This window comes from Oryza sativa, chromosome 8, assembly GCF_034140825.1.
Source record: "Oryza sativa Japonica Group chromosome 8, ASM3414082v1".
NCBI lineage: Eukaryota > Viridiplantae > Streptophyta > Magnoliopsida > Poales > Poaceae > Oryza > Oryza sativa.
This window is the reverse complement of record NC_089042.1, coordinates 11,060,857-11,081,677: the sequence shown is the minus strand read 5'-3', so window position 1 is coordinate 11,081,677 and position 20,821 is coordinate 11,060,857.

The following is a 20,821-nucleotide window of genomic DNA, read 5'->3' as shown; positions in this document are numbered from 1 at the left end:
TCTTGAGATCTCATCTCAGCTAAAGCCTCAGCATCAGTAAAAGGCAGTAACTTCACTGTCAAAGGTTGGATGGCCAGCTGCCGCTGGTAGATTTACAGCTTTGTTGTTGAAAATTTTGTACACATATGCAAACAGCCATACTTTGTCTGAAGAATAGAATGAGACAAATTCACTGCCTATTTTTATTCGGGGGTAATTAACTTCAGTTTGGTGATGATGTACAGTGAGACAAATGCACTGGTTTTTTATCAGGGGGGTAAATTATCTTCAGTTTCATGATGCTGCTACTCATTTGTAACTGTATTAGTTATCAATTATCATAGCTTGCATCAAAGAATTGCTTTAATCACAAAAAGTTGCTCTGCTAATGCATTTCTGAAACTAGGCTGACTCACATGGAGAGATGCCCTCTATCAGTTTATTTTCATATTATCATGCTTCAATAATAAGTACTACCTCCGTTTTTTAATAGATGACGCCATTGACTTTTTCTCACATGTTTGACCATTCGTCTTATTCAAAAATTTTATACAAATGTATAAGATATAAATCACACTTAAAGTACTATAAGTGATAAAACAACTCATAAAAAAATAAATTATAATTACGTAAATTTTTTGAATAAGACGAATGGTCAAACATGTGAGAAAAAGTCAACGACGTCATCTATTAAAAAACGGAGGGAGTAATTATTTTCTGAAACTAGGCTGACCCTTACATTTTTCTTTTGCTATTCTGTTCATACATTTGTCAACTAGGGGGCCTCACATGTACAGATGCCATCTGTCCAGTTCTTCTCATATCTGCACTTTGATACTAATAAGCAATTATTTGAAATTATACTTGTCTGGCACATGAATTTTTTGCCTTTAGGTAACATTGTTGCAAACTTAGTACCTTGCATCAAAGTATTGCTTGTTTCTACTCCTATGCCTGAATAAATGAATGCTTACTTACTACATATTCAGAGACCGAATACTTCAGAAAAGTTACAAATGGTGCCAAACAGGAAGGAATCAATTAGGCCCCGTTTAGTTCGCTAATTTTTTTTTTCCAAAAACATCACATCGAATCTTTGAACACATACATGAAGCATTAGATGTAAATAAATGAAAAAACTAATTACACAGTTAGGGAGGAAATCGCGAGACGAATCTTTTGAGTCTAATTAGTCCATGATTAGCTATAAGTGCTACAGTAACTCACATGTGCTAATGACGGGTTAATTAGGCTCAAAAGATTCGTCTCGCGGTTTCCAGGCGAGTTATGAAATTAGTTTTTTCATTCGTGTCCAAAAACCCCTCCCGACATCTGGTCAAACGTCCGATGTGACACACAAAAATTTTCATTTCCTCAACTAAACACACCCTTAGGCCTTAGCTAGGAATTGAATCATCTATACGGATTATTTTAGTTGTACTATATTTTTCTAAAAAAAATATTTTAGTTGTACTATTGGAAGACTATAATTCTTGTCCTATATATGCTAGATACTGGCCTCATGCATGCATATGCTAACATTCCTAGGCAGGTCTGTATTTCCCTCTAGGTCATTATAATGTGATTAGGTCAAAATAAAGTGACATCGTGTCTATTTTTCTTTGCTAAAGGGGTATTTCATAGGTTTGTCTTAGTATCGTGTTTATACTGTCGTATTGAATGATCCGAGTCGATTGCTTTCGGTGCATATAATGCACACAGCTCTAGTTTTCTGGTTGGGTTGGCTCGATGGCTTTATACGAATTAGCGGTTTTTGATCCCTCTAATCCTGTTCTGGATCCAATGTGGAGACAAGGTATGTTTGTCATTCCTTTTATGACTCGTTTAGGAATAACCAATTCGTGGGGTGGTTGGAGTGTTTCAGAAGGAACTGCAACGAATCCAGGTATTTAGAGTTATGAAGGTGTGGCAGGGGCGCATATTGTGTTTTCTGGCTTGTGTTTCTTGGTAGCTATCTGGCATTGGGTATATTGGGACCTCAAAATATTTTGTGATGAGCGGACGGGAAAGCCTTCTTTGGATTTGCCCAAGATCTTTGGAATTCATTTATTTCTTGCAGGGGTGGCTTGCTTTGGCTTTGGCGCATTTCATGTAACGGGTTTGTATGGTCTTGGGATACGGGTTTGATAATTTTTTTTCCCAACTGATGGTTGTCTTCCAATGTGATCACATTGGTGTGTTTTTACTGAAATAGCACCACTACCTACATATTGATATCCCAAATTTTACTGACTGGTGCAGGAAAGCGACGATAACTGGAACATCAGAAGCTATTCAGGCAGCAGAGTCTATGATAACGCAGAGGATGGAGATTGTCAAGTTAGGAGAAAAGAAGTCTGATGCCAAATTAAGAGAGGATGGAGATTGTCTTTTCTAGTTTTAGCACTATCCGCAAAAAAAAGCTTGAGAGAAAATTTAAGATAATCTATTGTTCCTTATTGAGTCTGATTGTGTTAGTAACTGGAGTAGTCAGTCAATCAGCTGTTCTATTTATTCCTTATTTTTGTTGGGAATAGGATTATATTTCATATTTTTTGATGACTGAAATATTAATGTTTGATCAACAATAGCAGCAGGAAATTTTATGATATTATTGTTATGATACATGATGAACAAATTGAGTCAATATGTGACTACTAGGAGGCGTTGCTGCTGCTGTTGTTGAACTGCTGTTGCTGCTCCTGGTAGGATTCAATCCTGGCCGCTGTTGTTGAACTGCTGTTGCTGCTCCTGGTAGGATGCAATCCTGGCCGGATCAATCCACAGGTGGTTTGATTAGTGACTCCACCTGGATCCATTCAATCCTGGCCTGGATCAATTCCTAGCCTGGATCAGTGCCTACCCTGCCGAACAAGGCCTAAATCAAAGACCGCTCGGAAGCTGCCTGCGCTGGTCGTGACGTGCTCGTGCGGCATTGCGGCAGGAGGGACTGAATCAAGGTGCTAGAGGCATTGACCGAACGGTCAAGCTATATCAGCAGCCGGTACAGAAGAGTTCTGTCAGATTCATATATTGATTAGTACTATCGCATTTTTCATTGATTTTTATAGATTTGTACAAGATGGTGTACGCGCAGTAAGTAGGGAATTATTTTCAATGCTACAAGTGGTAATTTCATGTATAAATGCCAACGGTTCACATCTTTTGCCATATGGCTTACATGCAAGCTGCTGCAAAAAAATGAATTTTAGCACTAAATTCTGAAGCTGATTTGATTTTTTTTGTCAAAGTTTATTTTTCAGCACTTAAATATTATATCGGTAAGAATATATAAAAGTTGTATCTATAACTTTTTATTGTTAACGAGCTTGACTTATTTTCAGCATTAGGCCAACCAATGAGGCCTTAGGGCATCCTCAATGTTTGTGGTGTAGTATAAAATTATTTTTCCATTCTATGAATAGTGAGCCATTGTTAAAGCCATATCCATAATGCTATGGTTAGAATTTAGCCACAAGATGGGCTCACATAGAATGGAAAAATAATTGTTTCATCTCTTGTTCATGAAGTGAATGAGAGAGAAAAAATATTTTCTTTTTGCTTGTGGTAGACCTTAAACATAAGGTGCACCCTAAGCTAATGCTACTTTCCACAATGTATATGGCTCACTTTACAAGTGCAATCATTGCCTTAAGGTCATCTTTTTTTACAAGTGCAATCATTGCCTTAAGGTCATCTTTTTCATACATTGTGGTTGCCCTTAAAGGCTCGGGTGGATTTTAATCTGGATGATTTCATCGTGATAAGGAAAACACCAAAATAAACCATCCATTTTAGCCAAAAGTTTTGTGTAAGTTATTTTCACAAGCAACCCAAGTTTAGTCCTCCGTTCACCACTATCCACATGTACACTTTTGGTCCACACGCATATTGGTTATGAGCAAAAATAAGTGAAAACCTGTGCGCGTAGGATTCGAATGTGGTTTTCCTTGACAATGAGCAAAAATTGAAATGTTTTTGCCCGTATTTTGGTACGTTATATATGTTTGAGTCAGTTTTTAAGTTCGTCCGCTTTTGAAAATACAAATCCGTATGTGAGTTGGATTTTAAGTTTGTTTGCTTTTGGAAATACAAGAGGAGTCATATAAGAAATATCTTTAAAAAAATTCGTATGCTAACTGAGATGAAATACGAACTCCTGATTGCAGTCCATGATTTTCTTTAAAAGAATATTCATGTGAATTCCCATAATGAATTTTACCCTAACTAAACCATATAACAATAATAAAATTAAAATAGTATTTACCCGTTGCAATGCACGGGTATTTTTTCTAGTCCATTAACAGGTTCATAATAGTGGTGGACACAGGATTTTGGTGACGGGGGTACAGAGTTTGTGAAGCATAATCCAATGACAAAATAAATGAAGTGCTAATATGTGTTATTAGTGTGAATAAAAATCATCACTATACAAAATTGTACAATGGCTAAGAAAAAATGAAAATACCCTTGAAAAGGGATGATTTTGTGCTTAAGAGCAGCTGTTTTTTCTTTGTCCGATGGCGCAGGCCCGCTGCAATTTTTTTTTGTGGGGAAGAGCAGCTGTTTTAACATAGCTGATCGTGCACACACAAACTATACATGTTAAATCACATTTGTTTGTTGAAAATGGGGAACAATTGTATTGTCGACTGGCTGTACCCGCCTACGGTATTTGTAGAGTAAGAGAATCGTTGGCGTTAGGTATATGAGAGATTGAGTAAAAAGGGACAAGAGACAAAGGATTTTTATAGAGGTTCATGCCCCCTTGTTAACGGGTAATAGCCCACTCATATTAGCCGAAGCCGATGTTGCCTTTATATATCAATATCTCACGAGTACAATATTTGGAATGACCTAATCTACTCTCTGCCCATCTAGCGATATGAATCTCTAACATGTGGTCGACGGCTAGCGTAGTCTACTTTTTCGAATATGAACTCGGCAAGATTGGAGTTGTCTTGATCTGTATTGGTTTGTATTCCATGTCCCCTCTCCTCTTGGAGTGCTGTATTTGTGTCCTTAGGTGGTCTTTTGTCTAAGTAGAACCAGAGAGGCAAATTCTACGTCCATCGAGGTTTCCTCTGGTGGCACGATGACAAAACTATTGTTGTGGTCGGAAGGAGTGCCGCCACCGTCATGTTGGAGATCCAACAAAGGTAGAGTCGTATCACCGGATATATGACGACATCGCATCGTACGCAGATGCCAAAATTTTGAATCATAGGGAAGAGTAAAACTCGAATTATATGTGTGGTGTTGGAGAGGGAGACAATCAGATGAGACGGAGGCCGAGATGGACATGACGAGTCGGCCAAATTCCTTATAAAACCTATATATAATATAACTGTTTGCACCAATACGTGTTGTTGCCGCAGCGGCTGGTCCTACTGGCATCGTCCATGGTGATGGACCTCCACATGGAAGGCGAGGCCATCCGATGGCCAACACAACACATGCGCTTCACGTCATAGCCGTCGCGCAGGTCGGCAGGTCCTCGCTGGCAACTCGGCCCCAATAAGTCACTTTAGCTCGCCGCCAACCTCAAGTGGCGCGTGTCCTTCGAACTTCATACCATAGCTTGATCAAAGATTCATTTCCTCTGTACCCCTAGGTGGGCAGGTTGGAAGGGGTCGTTATTCATTAGGAGCTCCCAGCCGAGCCAATATGCGCGCCCGTTGCTGACATGAAGGGAGCTACCCAATGCTTCAAATCTCAGGCTAAGCCTTATAGTTACAGTTAAGCCATTTAATGGCAAAATTTACTACAAGATATCCACAAAAAGTGTAATTAGCTAGAAAACAATGCAAGAATGCATATCTATTGTGGAACACAAAAAAACTGATAATTAACTGTTGGACACTCACGGTATTATTTTATTATATCTAGAGCAAATAGAGAGAAAAATAGCCGCGGAAGTACGATTTTGCGGCTCGCATATAGCTCCGACATCGCGGTGGCCACAACATTTCCGGCACCGGTGTGGTCCTCATGTTGCAGCAACGACAAGCATGGGAACGATGCGGAGCCACAGGCCCAGGTGCGTGGGCCCTCTTGAACCCCTAGAGAGCTGCCTCGCCAAACAACGGCAGCGGCAGCGGTGGCGGCGTCGGAGCTGTATGCGAGCTGGACTTGGTAGGCAGGGGCAAAATTGTATTTTTGCGACTGTTTCTCTCTCCATTTGCTTTTGGATATTATGAAATAGGGAAATTTTGCTACAGGACACTTCGACTGCGTGGTTTTAGCCATAGGACACCGCCCGAACTCACTTTTGGGGGAAAACACTCCATAAACATGGTAATTTACCAATGGACACCGCGTCGATAAAATAATAATTTCCGGTTAAAGAGGAGAGAGAAATCGCGTGAAAGTTCTAAAATACCCGTGGGCCCACTTGTCATATCTTCCATCTCTCTTCAACGGAAAGCGTCGTCGTCCGTGGAGTGGAGCGCCAGGAGCATCGGCAGTCTTGTGTGTGCATGATCAGCTGTTTTAACATAGCTGATCATGAACACACAAACTATACTTGTTAAATCACATTCGTTTGTTGAAAATGGGGTACAATTGTATTGTCGACGGGCTATACCTGTCTACGGTATTTGTTCAGGTATTGGCTAACTCTGGATTCCAAGTGTAGTTTGTGAGAGGGAGACGATCATACAGAGATAGAGATAGAGACGGCGAGACCGAAATAGAAGCGATGAGTTGGGTAAATCCCTATGAATGTTCCATACAAATACGTGTCATCCGTGGGGACATACCTCCGCACGGCCAGAGAGGCCATCCGACACCAGGGTTCTGGGATTCAATTGCATAGAAATCTTGGGCCTCATCTAAATGGACAAAATTTGGAAATTCCGAAGATCGAATGCAGTCCTTTTCTTTCAAAATCAGGAAACAATGGGTAAAATCATCAGAGGATCTCATATAAATATCAACACACACAATCCATTAACAGGTTCATAACAGTGGTGGACGCATGATTTTGGTGTCGGGGATACATAGTTAGTGAAGCATAATCCAATGAGAAAAAAATGAAGTGCTAATATCTGTTATTAGTGTGAATAAAAATCATCACTACACAAATTGTAAAATGGTTATGAAAGAAAATGAAAATACACTTGAAAAGGGATGATTTACTTAAGAGCAGCTGTTTTGACATAGCTGATCGTGCACACACAAACTATACATGTTAAATCACATTTGTTTGTTGAAAATGGGGGACAATTGTACTGTCGACGGGCTATACCCGCCTATTGGCTAACTCAGGATTTCATGTGTAGTGTTTGAGAGGGAGACGATCAGACAAAGATAGAGATAGAGATGTCGAGACCGAGATAGAAACGACGAGTTGGGTAAATGATGAGGACATCCCAGCTACACTTGACGTAAACAAGGGTGATGGTTTACGTCATAAGTCACATGAAGAAAATGAAGATGACGTAAACCAAGTTGATGGATTACGTCTCAGCAAGAACGATCCAGCATATCATGGTCAATTACGTGCAACCGTGCTAGGAAGATATAACAAGAGGTGAACTCGCTCTTTGCTCAACTTAACCCAAATTTTAATAAGAATTTTATACCACCTAAATGCTCTACCTTTGTATTGCTAGTTTTACGCCCGAGGACATCATCACTATGCCAAGAAGGATGGGTTACGTTGAGGACGACAAGGGTTACGTCAAGGAGGAATCAGCCCATGCCCAACGAGCAGCCGTCTACGCCAACAAGAAGATGATTTACACTGCAAAGGCTCAATTTCCAAGGCTTGTGCGACCCATCCAGTCATGGGATGGCTGCATGGCATACATGGTTGGAAAGAGGGACAAGTTTAGATTCCAACGCATCAAACCCTACCTAAATATTATTTTCCAAGAAGAAGTTATGGCACTTTTACTGAACCTTGCGCAGGAGCTAAAGGGCTGTGCGCGAACCCAAGAAAACTGTTTGCATTCTCATTTATGTTAGGCTTGACCACCAAAACGTGGCTTCTTATGTTCACACCTCATCTAGGAGGGATGTTCCTATTATAAATAGCCCCCTACTGCATTCATTAGACAATTTTTGTTCAATTGAAAACCTCATGTATGAGAAATTGCTGAAGATTGTATAAGTGTCTTACCTCTTTATTCTTGTGAGTTCTTTTGGACTTGTGAGAAGGCAACTTTGGTGCCCCCTAGTTCGTGCTCTATGGCTTCCAGTTCGGCTGCACCATATTGTGTGGATTATTCTCGGATTATGGTTCTGTGATTGCTCGGTTTGACAGGTCAGAGTCCAGGAGGCTTCGGATCGTTATGAATTTGGAAATTCCAAAGATTGAACTTAGTCCTTTTTTTTTCAAAATCTGGAAACAATTGGTAAAATCATTAGAGGATTTCATACAAATATCAACACACACAATCCATTAACAGGTTCATAACAGTGGTGGATGCAGGATTTTGGTGACAGGGGTATAGAGTTAGTGAAGCATAATCCAATGAGAAAATAAATAAAGTGCTAATATGTGTTATTAGTGTGAATAAAAACCATCACTACACAAAATTGTAAAATGGCTAAGAAAAAAATGAAAATAGTCTTGAAAAGGGATAATTTGCTTAAGAGCAGCTGTTTTAACATAGCTGATCGTGCACACACAAACTATGCATGTTAAATCAAATTAGTTTGTTCAAAATGGGGGTACAATTGTATTGTCGACGGGCTATACCCGCCTACGGTATTTGTTCAGGTATTGTCACGCCCATAAATTCACTAGTAATTTCCGGACTTATTTGTGCATAAAATCCTGATCCAGGAATCAGCCGAGGTACACAAACTGACAATTTAATATACAAATTCATCAAATTAACTAAAACGATAAATACTTACTTAAGAGGCACTTAGTCCTCACCATGAAGAAAACTGCAGCAGAAAATAAAATCTAGCGAAGCTCCGGCTCCACTCCCATAGGCAGCTCAACTGGGGTATAAGCCAAACGTCTTCTCCTTCGCAATTTGTCTTCAACTGAGGTTTGATTGATTATTGCAAGGTGAGCATATGACATACTCATCAAGCCACACAGCAAATATGCAAGTGCATAAGGATACCAAAGGATGGCATAATATAGGGCTCACTTGCAAAAGCAGCATTTAGCAAACAATTGAGAATTGTAAAACAGTAGAGTAATTAATCATCAGTATTAATCAACACTGAACAGCACACCCATGCTGCCTAGGCCCAACCATTCTGAACAACCATACCTGGCTGCACAGATCTATCTCCAAACCAGGAATATACCATTCCAAACCAGGAGCTAATCAAATTATTACCAGTTATAGCATCATTTATTATGGTAAGAAGTGTGAGACTAATCACGAAAGACATTGTTAGACCTGCCCATGACCGCGGGCACGGCTATTCAAATAGTTTTACTCTGGCCAGAGGTGTACCACTGTACCCACAAGACACAACCCACCAGCATGTTACCGTGTCCGCGCAGACACGTCACCATGTTGAGTGATTGTGACAAGACCCCTCGCATAACTCAACTCAAAGCAGTGCACCATTCCTGGATCATAATCACCCCCTTATAAACAAGGCATGGACTCCCCAGCGACCCCCGTGGGCTTATCTCCGCCACTTCTCAGTCTAGTGCTCCGTAATGAGCCTTGTTATACAAAGTGTCCAGCCGTTGCCCATTCTGGCTTGTGGTTGGCACGGTTAATGTTTCACAACCGAAAATCGTGAACCGGTCCTTAATTGTCATGAGCACTACCATCAAAACCATGTGCTCACAACCCACCATTATCAAGTTTTAGTTGGCACATTAATTAATTAACCAATCACGATTGACCATCGTGAGCTATCATTAAATATCCATCATTAAGTAATAGTGAAACATTAGTTATCCCAATCGTGTGCTAATGTTTCTAAGCATGGCTAAGCAATTATGTCTAACATCTAGCTGAACCAATATATAAAGCTCAACTAGTCAAATTATAATAACCCAAGGTATCAAGGAATAGAGTAATCAATGCAAACAGGCCATAACAAAGGAACAGGTTCACACCACCCAGTGACATTCAAAAATAAATGCACAGTTGAAATAAATAGAGAATTTAAATATAGGATCAACATGCTCAAAGGAACTGTGTTTGGGATCTGTGTGACTTGCCTTGCAATATTCGGTCTTCAATTAATCTTCTTGAATACTTCCAACGCACTCGCGGACCTTCGAAACGACGGAAACAACAAGCTAAAACGCAAAACGAGGAAAACGACTAAGAAACTCCAAATAAACAATACATATAAAGTAAACAAACATGTAGATCATAATTTTAGATGAATTATGAGACTTGAACGGCCTCACTCTGACTTCATATGAATTTATTACGAATTTTACAAGATTTAACTTAATTAAAGCCCATTTAAAAAGGATTAAATAAATTTAATTCAATTTATGGATAATTTTAATATGTAGATCTTTATTTTATACAACTTTAGAGACTTGAACCAACTAAATCCGAGCTAAGATGAATTAATTATGAATTTTCAAAGATTAAATAGGATTAAAACATTTATATGGATTTTAATTGAATTATGACGCAATAAAGAATTATTTTTGAAAAGGAAAAGAGGATTATTACGTCAGCGGGCTCGGCTCACGGTGGACCGGGTGCACAGCGGCGGTCTACGGAACGGACGGCCGAGATCTACCCTATCCAAAACGAACGGCCGAGATCAACTTGATCTACCGCGGTTCACGGGACATGGCAACGATGACGTCAGCGATGACGTCATCATCGACGGCGGCTCGGCCTCGCGTGCTCGCTGGCGAATGATAGCGCGGCGGCGCGAACGAAGGACACCTACGGGTTGCGGGCAACGCGGCGAACTCACCGGTGACCAAAACAGCGGCAGAAGGTCAACGGACGGCGACGGCGACGAGGAAGAAGCGGCGGCGACCTTCTGTTTGACGACGACGGCGGGGCTCCGGCGATCTACAGCGACGAAGGAGGGGCAGACAAGGTCGGCGACTGTCACGCCCGGAAATTTACTAGTAATTTCCGAACTTATTTGTGCATAAAATCCTCGTCCAGGAATCAGCCGAGGTACACAAACTGACAATTTAATATACAGATTCATCAATAACTAAAGCGAATAAATACTTACTTAAGAGGCACTTAGTCCTCAACATGAAGAAAACTGCAGCGGAAAAATAAAATCTAGCGAAGCTCCAGCTCCACTCCCACAGGCAGCTCAACTGGGGTATAAGCCAAACGTCTTCTCCTTCTGGATTCTTTTTCTTCAACTGAGGTTGATTGATTATTGCAAGGTGAGCATATGACATACTCAGCAAGCCACACAGCAAATATGCAAGTGCACAAGGATACCAAAGGATGGCATAATATCGGCTCATTTGCAAAAGCAGCATTTAGCAAAACATTTAAGAGAAGTAAAACAGTGGAGTAATTAATCAGAAATTTTAACCAACACTGAACAGCACACCCATGCTGCACAGGCCCAACCATTCTGAACAACCATACCCGGCTGAACAGATCTAACTCCAAACCAGGAGCTAAGCAAATTATTACCCAGTATAACATCCATAGCTATTGTGAGAGGTGTGGGACTAATCACGAAAAACATTGCTCAACTCGCCCATAACCGCGGGCACGGCTATTCGAATAGTTTTACTCTGATCAGAGGTGTACCACTGTACCCACAAGACACAGCCCCACATCATGTCACCATGTGCCTCAGTACCACCACGGTACCTCGGAAAGGGGCTGTGACAGTACCCCTTGCATAACACAATCCACCGCAGCGCACCATTCCTGGATCATAATCACCCCCTTATAAAACAAGGCATGGACTCCCCAGCGACCCCCGTGGGCTTATCTCCGCCACTTCTCAGTCTGGTGCCCCGCAATGAACCATGCTATACAAAAGATAAAGCCGTTGCCCACGCTGGCTTGTGGTTGGCACGGTTAATGTTTCACAACAGTAGCTCGCGAACCGGTCCTTAATTGTCATGAGCACGACTCTCAAAACCATGTGCTCACAACCCACCATTATCAAGTTTTAGTTGGCAAGTAATTAATTAACCAATCACGATTGACCATCGTGAGCTACCATTAAATATAACCATAAGTGATAGTGAAACATTAGTTATCCCAAATGTGTGCTAATGTTTCTAAGCATGGCTAAGCAATTATATCTAATATCTAGTTGAACCAATATATATAAAGCTCAACTAGTCCAATTATAATAACCCAAAGTATCAAGGAATAGAATAATCAATGCAAACAGGCCATAACAAAGGAATAGGTTCACACCACCCAGTGACATTCGAAAATAAATGCACAGTTGAAATAAATAGAGAATTTAAATATAGGATCAACATGCTCAAAGGATTGTGTTTAGGATCTGTGTGACTTGCCTTGCAATAATCGGTCTTCAATTAATCTTCTTGAATACTTCCGGCGCACTCGCGAACCTTCGCAACGACGGAAACGACAAGCTATCACGCAAAACGAGGAAAAAGACTAATAAAAACCAAATAAACAATACATAAAAAGTAAACAAACATGTAGATCATATTTTTAGATGAATTATGAGACTTGAACGGCCTCATTCTGACTTCAAATGAATTAATTATGAATTTTACAAGATTAAATCTATTTAAAGCCCATTTAAAAAGAATTAAATAAATTTAATTCAATTTATGGACAATTTTAATATGTAGATCTTTATTTTACACAACTTTTGCAACTTGAACCACATTAAACTGAGTTAAGATGAATTAGATATGAATTTTTAAAGATTAAATCGGATTAAAACCTTTAAACTGATTTTAATTGAATTATGACGCAATAATGAATTATTTTTGAAAAGGAAAAGAAGGATTATTGCGTCAGCGGCTAGGGTTTGGTGGACCGGGCGCACGGGCGGCGGTTCACGCGAACGGACGGCCGAGATTTAACCGATCCAAGATGGACGGCCGAGATCGATCGGGTCCACGGCGGCTTACGGCGGACGACCCCGATGACGTCAGCGGTGACGTCACCGACAGCGGCGGCGGCTCGGCGGAGAAGACGGCTCGAACGGCGCACGCTCGCCGGCGAACGGCGGCACTAGGACGCAAACGGAGGGCACCAAGACGTAGAGGACAACACGGCGAACTCACCGGTGACCAAAGGAACGGCGGAAGACCAACGGACGGCGGCGGCGACGAGGAGGAAGCGGCGAAGCTCTTCGGGTCGACGACGGCGACGGCGCTCCGGCGGTCTTCGGCGGCGGCGAAGCGGCGGACGGGGACGGCGGCGACTTGGCGATCCCGACGGTGGCCTTCCCGAGTGACGACGACGACCGTAGCGACGGCGGCGCACGGCTGGACGAACGGCGGCGACGGCGGCGCAAAAGCTCCCGAGGCTAGGGCGCTACACACGACGGCGGGCGAAGGCGAGGGAGGCGACGGGTAGAGGAGAGCTTGGGGGTCCTTATAAAGGGGCTAGCGAGCGGCGACGGAGGCCCACGGCGACCGGCGGCGAGAAGGAAACTTTAGGGTTTGGGAGAGAGAGGAATCCGATTCGATCTCGATTCCATCGAGTTTCCAAACCGAATTGACCAGAGATTCCAAAAGAGAAAAGGAAGAGGAGATCGAGAAGATCATTTCCCCTCTAAAGATTTCACCGGAGAAGGAAAGAATCGAGCGGATTTGGAAGGAGAAGGCGGCGGCGGCGCGCTAGGGTTTGCGGGCGGCGGCGGCCGAAGGAGGACGAAGAACCTGACAAGCGGGGCCCACCTGTCAGCGGCGGAGAGAGAGAGAGGAGAGCGGCGGCTCGGCAGACTGGGCCGGCTGGGCCGAGGGAAAGAGAGAGAGAGAGGGTTTTGGGCCGGCTTTCGGCCCAAAGCCAAAAGAAGACTTTTAAAACCTTTTTCAATTTAAATTATTTCTTAAATGCAATTCCATTTACTAAAAATACTTCCTTAGCTCAAATAAATCCCAGAAAAATCTAGGAATTATAGATTTAAGCAAAGTATTTAACAAAATTTTATCTAGCCCAATTTTATGTTGAGATTTAACAAATTAAACTTAGATCTTCTCTTATAAGCTTTTAAAATCATTTCTAATAATTCCTTTTAAACAACAATTTATAATTTAAGGATTTTTAAACAAGAAAAGCTCTTAACAATTATACTTAGATCATTAATGATCAAATAATTACTGAACTGTTCTTTGTATTATTTAAGAATTTAGCTCTGAAAAATCCGAGAAAATTTCAGAGAGTTGATTTAAACATGGAGAATTTAATAAAAATTAAATCCATCCATGCCTTATATTTAGGAAATTTTATTTCCCACATTTTACTTCACTTGTAAATTAAAGAACATTTAATATAAATTCTATTAATAATTTATTAAATAATTTATAAATCCTGAAACAAAAATCAGGATGTGACAGCGACGTCTTGACGATCACGACAATGGCTTTCCCGAGCGACGACGACGACCGGAGCGACGGCGGTGCATGGCTGGACGAACGGCGTCGACGGCGGCGCAAGAGCTCACGGGGCTAGGGCGCTACAGACGGCGGCGGGCGAAGGCGAGAGTGGCTGTGGGTAGAGGGGAGCTCGGGGGTCCTTTTATAGTGGCTAGGGGGCGGCGGCGAAGGCCCACGGTGACCGGCAGCGCGAAGGAAAGTCTAGGGTTCGGGGAGAGAGACGAATCCGATTCGAGATCGAATCCACGGATTTCCAAACGATTTTAGCCGACGATTCCAAAATAGAAAAGGTAGAGTGGATCTCGGGGATCATTTTCCCTCTATCAATTTCACCGGATCGGGAAAGGGATGAACGAATTTGGAAGGGCGGCGGCGGCGCGACTCGGCTAGGGTTCGGCCGGGCGATGGCTGGAGGTTGACGACGGCCCTGACAGGTGGGCCCCACTTGTCAGCGGGCGGACGCGCGCGCGCGAGCGGCGCTCGGCTGCAGGCTGACCGGGCCGGGGAGAGAGAGAGAGAGCTTTTTGGGCCGACTTTCAGCCCAAAGCCAAAAGAGAACTTTTTAAACCTTTTTCAATTTAAATTATTCATGAAATGCAATTCCATTTATTAAAAATACTTCCTTATCTCAAATAAATCCCAGAAAAATCTAGGAACTATAGATTTAAGCAAAGTATTTAGTAAAATTTTATCTGGCCCCATTTTATATTGAAATTTATTATTTAAAATTAGATCTTCTCTTTTAGGATTTTAAGATCATTTCTAATAATTCCTTTTAGACAACAATTTATAATTTAAGGATTTTTAAACAAGAAAAGCACTTAACATAATTATAATTAGATCATTAATTGATTAACTAATTACTGAATTGTTCTTTGTATCAATTAGGAATTGAGCTCTGAAAAAATCCGAGAAAATTTAAGAGAGTATACTTAATCATAGAGAATTTAATAAAAATTAAATTCATCCATCCTTTATATTTAGGAAATTTTATTTCCCACATTTAACTTCACTTGTAAATTAATGAACATTTAATATAAATTCTATTAATAATTTATTAGATAATTTATAAATCCTGAAACAAAAATCAGACTGTGACAGGTATTGGCTAACTCAGGATTCCAAGTGTAGTGTTTGAGAGGGAGACGATCAGACAGAGATAGAGATAGAGACGGCGAGACCGAGATAGAAACGACGAGTTGGGTAAATCCCTATGACCGTTCTGTACCAATACGTGTCATCCATGGGGACAGACCTCCGCACGTCGGAGAGGCCATCCGACAATAGGGTTTTGGGATTCAATTGCAGAGAAATCTTGGGCCTCATCTAAATGGATGAAATTTGGAAATTCCGAAGATCGAACTTAGTCCTTTTTTTTTTCAAAATCAGGAAACAATGGGTAAAATCATCAGAGGATCTCATACAAATATCGACACACATAATCCATTAACAGGTTCATAACAGTGGTGGACGCAGGATTTTGGTGACGGGGTACAAAGTTAGTGAATCATAATCCAATGAGAAAATAAATGAAGTGCTAATATGTGTTATTAGTGTGAATAAAAATCATCACTACACAAAATTGTAAAATGGCTAAGAAAAAAAAGGAAAATACTCTTGAAAAGGGATGATTTGCTTAAGAGCAACTGTTTTAACATTGCTGATCGTGCACACACAAACTATACATGTTAAATCACATTTGTGTAGATGTGAAAACACGAGGCCTGGAAGATCTGCTTAACTTCAGTGCAGGTCCAAAAAATCTTGCCTTTAGGTTCGTGAGCGTGCCAGTTGATTTGATCCTACAATCAACAAGAAATAAAGACAAAGAAACCGCGGTTAAATCCATAAACGATAGCCGATCGGCTAGTTGCCGATGATATATCATTTATCTCCAAGCCGATGTCATATGTGAATTGATCGGCAATCATGAATAAAATGAAAAAGAACTAAATCTACTCTATCGGCTGTAGATATTAACAATATGTAGTCCTTATGTCGATATATACTTAAATCAAATGATTGGGATATATCGGTCGCCACGCCGAGACAGTATAAATCACTCAGATCGAAATATATACTAACAATGAGACTATATATGTTCATAGCATAGCCGATCAGATAGATCCAGTATGTATCGGCTAATACTCCGATACCACTCTATATTAAGATATTAAAGCAAGTAAAATATATCAAACAGAAGCGTAATATATCTAGATGTAACAAGATCATAACATAAAGGGCAGATCTAGCATATCAATTAAGTACATGAAATATAAGGCTAAATCAGATAAGATCGCCTGAAACTCTGATACTACTATAACCGGCAACCAAAAGCAGGCTAGAGATTGAGATTCTAAGTACGACTTATAAGATCAAACTCAACTGATGCAGCTATAAGTATGAAAAGAAGGACAATATCTAGACCATCAAGCCGCTGATTGTTTCATAGGGTGGTAGATATCCTATATAATCTAAGTCAACGTTGGTATTTAACCTAATCGGCTGCCTTCTAGCAACAGATGTTAGCCGACTGGAGGTTAGATAACAATATTGCCAAAGATTATATAGAATATACGATAACTCGACAAATTACATAAACAAGATTAGAGTATCATAAAGATGGAAGCACTAATCCCAGGAACGCAAGCCGCCATAAGAAGTTTTACCTCTAGTTGAAGATCGAAACCGATGCAGCTCAACCCGAAAGCAAGAGCTCGTCGAAACAAAACGAAAGTAAAAGGGTGGCGATGCGCCGAGATTGTATTGAACGTGTGTTGTTGTATTACATGGGGCTCGGGGTCTATTTATACCCGAGATTACAAAATATGTCCATGTCGGACACGGCTTTTATCTTTAACAAACTCTAAGATACCTTTGCGATAGACTTTTGCCCAAACATATCTCTATGGAAATTACATAAAATATCCTAATTAATAGATACAATTGCCTTCTCAGGACTCAATCCGTGCATGACAATCCTCATGAAGCAAATTAACTCAACCTGACAACGTGTACTGCGTCACATTGTCGGACTCGGCTCAATCGGCTAACCTTGTCCAACTCGGATTTTACCGATCCCGGTCACAACTGATTCGGACTTTAGCCGATCCTTGCTCTGTTTTTGGAACGATTTCCATGTTGAATTCCGTTTCAGTTTTATCTCCACCTCCGATGTTGAAATTACCAAATTTGGTCGTTAACATATGCCCCCCCAAGTCCAGAATATTTGGTAATGTTTCGGATTTTCCATATTCGTGTCTCCGAGAGTATCGCTCATTGCCGTTTTTCCGACCGTTACCGCATCGCTTTAAATACTAACTGTCGTCCCCAAGAAATTTCACACCGTTAGCTCCGTTTTCACCGCTTAAGCCAACTTTGTCTTCTCTCTCTCCGGCGATCCCCTTGGCGCACCTTACGACCCCAAGGCGATATCCCCTCCGACCAAATCTTCCGCCCGCGGAGATGTCGTCCTCCGCCAGTCCGTCCGTGGCGCCATCGGCCGAATACGTAGAGGTAAGTATCCATCGGCTAGATCCTCTCTTTTCACAATAGATTGGTTCTTCCTTGCCTTATCTTATTTTCTTCTTCTCTGTTCTTGTTTACATCTGTAGCACTTGTCCAATCTGGTCGTGATCCTTGTCACATGAGCACCACTATTTTCTTGGTCCGATCGGCAATCTTGATCCCACTGAGTTCATCATCGCCAAAACCAATAGGATCCCTTTTAGATTGGCCAATCCAAATCTAGGCCACTGAAAGAATACCCTCAAATCTTGGCCTTCTCTTGAGAAAACTTCTCCTGAGAAAAGTTGTGCTGTGTGGTATAAGCGCGTATCGGCTAGCAAGCAGGTCCATTGGGATGAACCAGGAATCGGCCAAGCGCTTGCTCTTACTTTGGCAAATTCGGCTAAGGATGAACCCCTGATGGCCTCTGCCGCTTATTTTTGGTCCAATACCCTCAATGCTTTTCTGTTAAACCAAGGGCCGATGACCCCAACTCTGATCGACATCACTATGATTACCGGATTAGATGTAATTTCATCGGCTAACCCCATGAGCTTGAACAACAAGAACCAGTTTGACTTTAGGACCAAAAGCATAGGGGGCTGGTCTGGCTATGTAGCAACATACATGGGCAAGGGATCTGTCACCCCTCGAGAACACACTACCTTTCTCATGATGTGGCTCGAGAAGTTTCTCTTTTATGGATCGAGCTATGGTCCGACTACCAACTGGCAATTCTTAGCCGAAGCCCTTGAAACTAAGAGGCAACTTCCTTTGGGCAAAATCCTCCTCGACTATCTGTATCAGATGTTGAGTAATGCATCGGCCAAGATAGCCACCGGTTCAGTAGTGGGTGCGGGTGGACCATGGTGGTTGTTGCAAACATGGCTCAATCTCATTGTTATGAGAGTTGTGAATTGGCCACCCCTGACAGAAGCTGAATTCCCGAGGCTGGAACCCACTACTAATGATGATGGGGAAGAGGTCACCCACCGCCGATGCATATCATATGGAGAAGCTGCATCGACACCAACCGATTCTGGAGCAAAGCTATCGGCCGAACTGCTCAAAGATTAGTTCTGCAGTTTCTATGAAGGCTTCCAGAGAGATGCTTGAGTTTGGTTCCCTTATGAGGACTCAGTGAATTTTGATCACCCGGCAGACTTCAGGTTTGAGGATATCAACTCTGAAAAGTATAAAAAATCCACAGAAGTCTTCTCGGCTGCCATTAGTCCATGCATTCTTCCTATTGGCATCCACCAAGGGAGAAATATACACGTGTCCTATGAGTTCTATCATCCGATGAGCTCAGCTAGGCAATTTGGAATGGGACAGATGCCAATTAGCTTATTCTTTGCCGATAAAATCCAATGCAGAGGGGAGATCTCATCCACACTAATGATGGATCGGCTGCTCAATATCCCAGGACCCTCTCTGGGTAGCATTGATAACATAGAGTTGGCAAGGTTTAGGAGCAGAAACTTTGACAGATGGTGGGGTGAATGGAAGCAACATATATTCCATTAGCCGGCCTCTACGTACATGACAGTTCTGTTTCCTGATGTTGTCCCTCAGGTACATCTTTACTTTGTCAATTCTGCTTGAATAATTGTCAGCCGACTTGAATCTTGACTACCTTCTCTCTTTACCTTGCAGACAACATAATCTCCCCCTCCTCGCAAGAGTAACAGTGGAAGGGACATAGAATATGCTCTAGGACTTTTACCAAATGGAGGTGGATTAGCTCCTCCGGTCCTCGTCTATCATGCCCCCAGGACCTCAAGTCTGCTTCAAGAGCAGATGAGAGAGCCAGCCGATGTCGGCAGGAAGAGAAAGACCAAGGCACCGGCAGTTGATCCATCAGCTCTGGTTCACAAAAAGAAAGCCAAGAAGCATAAACCCAAGCTAGCCGACGACTTGCCTGCCTTAGATCCATCCATCGAGCAAGCTCTGGATGAAGAAGAAATTGAGGAAGACGTCGATCAAGCGGCAGCCGAACTGAGCGATGAAGGAGAAAAAACACCATTAGCTTCACCCAAGCAAACTCCTCCAACTCCTGCTGCCCCGACTCACTTCTCAAGGGTAAACCACTCACCTTGACTCCCTCTTATAATCATTTTATTCATAGCCGATCACTCATAAATCTCGTTTTGGCAGAAAAAGAAGACTGCTGTGAGGAAGAAATCGACAGCAACAACACTTAAACCAGCTCCACCAGTAAGATTTTCTTATACAAATTCTTTCTCTAATCTGATCATAGCTGATATTTACTTCACACTTGTCTTTTTGTTGCCTCCTCCTCCTTCACCACCTGTGCAGCAAATGTCAATTGACCGTACCCCATCGGCTACAGGAAGTCATCATGTTGAAGAAGAGGAACAACCAGCCGCTCCTGCCATCCTAGAAAGTCTTTCATTGACATAAGATCTTAGATCGGCTGACACTGTTTGATATTTAACTATCTTTAAATTTCTCTTTTCCAGACCTTAGCCGATCTATTCTCCTTTGACATCAAAGATTACTTTGATAAAGAAGTAGAAGAAGAATCCACAAGCAAGGCTCTAGCCCCTCTGGATGAAAATGTCAAGAAAACACTCGAAGATATATCCCTTCGGCTAGAGTCATCATTAGACAACTTGGTGGCCGACTGCGGTTCCATCCGGGCACGGTTTGCTGAAATCCAAGCCTTAATCCCGGATGATCTGGCAAATACCATTACTCCAGCTGTGTCACTCGAGCAACATCAATTCAAGCTGGAGAAGGCTAAGCAACGGATTGCCGATCAGCAGGTGCGAAAAGATATTGAAGCCACTATCCAAGCCAATCGGCAACTTGTGCATGAGGAGAAAG